Raw genomic sequence first — 2,260 nt, 5'->3', positions numbered from 1 at the left:
GTCCAGGGCGAGGGGGGTCCCGCTGGGCCCTGCCGCTCTCCCCGAAGAGCCCCGGAGCCAGCGGGGAGACGTGTGTACTAGCCGGGCAAGGAGGGGAGCCGGCGACCCAGCCTGAGGAGCCTCGCTTGTGGGAGAGGGTTTTTGCGGCTGAGCAGAGCGGGAGCAGTTTGGCCCTAAAGCTCGCCGCTGCTGCGGGGCTCTGAGCTCCTCTTATCCCAGAGAAACTGCCGCTGAGAACTGAACAGCACCGACCTGCACTCAAGCCTCCCTCCTTTGCTGGGAATGTTTCGAGTTTTTCCCCAGGTGTCTTGCTGGGCTCAGTGGAAGGGGCTGTCAGGCCTCTCTGAGGTCAGTGCCATCCTCAAACCTGATGAGGTAATGGTCTGAAGGAGACTGAGACCACGAATAGTTTGCAAAAAAACCCTTAGCCTCTGGGTAGAGGACAGAATTTATGCTTGTGTTGTGCTCCTGTTGAGGAAAAGGCAGGAATAACGTAGCTTTAAGTGTCCTGAGAGTCAGTACGAATGTGCTGCCTCCAAAGCAACTGCCATGTGCGCTGCCTTTTGCTTGGCCAAAAGGATGAGAGGTTGGATGTGCGATTGTTGTGAGAGGGGTGTAGAGGCACATGGGGTGATGGAGCAAACTGGCAGGAAGCCAGCTTCGTTAATTTTACTACCCATAGAGAAACTTCTCATTACTTGAAGTAGTTTCTCTTGTTTTTGGAGCACTGGGATGCTCCCGGATTATAATTCTTAAAAGAAAATACATTTTTCCTTCACAGTGCAGTGCTCTGTACTTGAAAGACTGAAAGGGGAACTCAGTGCAGGGATGGGAACACTTGTTTCACAAGCAGCTTCTGAACTGAAAGAACGTGTCATGGTCGGGAAATGGTTGGAGTTGTTTCTGTTCTCTCAAGGTGATGTGACTTTTCCCTGAAGCAGCTTCTCTTGCTGGTTGAAGCAAAGGAGTTACTTACTGAGTATGGCTTATTTATTTTCATTTTTCTTCTTTCCTATTCATTCTCTTTATACCTTCTCTGTCAACTCTAGTGCATAAGGCGGCAGTTGAGAGGAAAAGGAGCAAATGGACAGTAAGTCAAGCAGTAAGGAACCTGTGGTTGTTCTCGGCAGAAATCACTGCCTGGGTAATAGCAAATAAACTTGAAAGAACTGGACAGAATAAAGTGAAGAGCAAGAGTACATGTTTGTGAACTGAAAGCCCCTGAAAATCCTGTTCGGATGTCAGAGGAAAGGGGAATGGAGGGATCCTTCAAGACTTTTGAAAGAGAATAGCAGCAACCTCGTGAATTGCATGTGTAGGGCGAGCCTTGTCTAGCATAAAGTTGCTGTGGTCAAGGTCTGCTCTAGTTCTAGTTTCTGTTATACCCTGGGTTTCATTTACAGATTTGAGTATCTAGCAGAGACTAGTGTAGCTGCTTTCCAAGGCTATTACCACTAAGAAAGTTTTGTTGTACTACGTGCATGTAGCTATGAGCAGCATAATGTTACTCTAGGTGCTGTCCAGGCAGATGACAAGAAACACTCCCCGCTCTAAAGAGTTTACAACTGTCATAACACTCTTTTTAGTTCTGCTCGTGAAAATGCAGTCTGCCACCAGGGTCCCTCTTGACTCACTTTTCTCCCAGTTTCAGCAAACATCACCCACTGCTTCAGAAGCCCTTGCCCTTTTTTGATGCCCTCAGCAAGGCGGAGCTGCATGATCAAACCGTGGACCTCCCTGCTGGGGCACTGGGGCTGTCAGTGCCAGCGCTACGGAGGAGAGTGCCTGCTGGGGCTGTGGGCAGGATCCTTCAACCCACGCTGAAATATCTGCTGATAACCAGGTGTTACGTGGGCTCACCCTGCTCGTCTGACGTTTATCAGGGAAGCGTTCTGTTCAGTACGAAGTAGCATCCCCTGGTGCAGCAGGTGGTGGGAGCAGGAAAAGTTCAGTATCTCAGCTCTGATTGCTCCTGCTTTCCTGCTCTTTGGAAAGGTAATGAATACGACCGCACTGCCTTCCTGTGAAGGCCTAGATCTAGGTTAACATTTTGTTTTTGTTTGTGTAACTACAAAACACTGGGCCTCTTCCCTTCTTTTATGCCTTCAGGACTGTGTGCAGGCAGCACCTGTGCTTGCCTGGCTCCCACTAAGACAGTGATGGGCTAAGCCTATTCCTGAACTTCGGTGTACTGTTGTGCCTGTCGGCCTCTGGGGAGTGTTTCCTCCTTCCCTCTCCCATGGAGCAAACGTCACTGTCC

The sequence above is a fragment of the Fulmarus glacialis genome, unplaced genomic scaffold (genome assembly GCF_000690835.1).
Source record: "Fulmarus glacialis isolate BGI_N327 unplaced genomic scaffold, ASM69083v1 scaffold9398, whole genome shotgun sequence".
Taxonomy (NCBI): Eukaryota; Metazoa; Chordata; class Aves; order Procellariiformes; family Procellariidae; genus Fulmarus; species Fulmarus glacialis.
Note: the sequence above shows the minus strand (reverse complement) of the source record.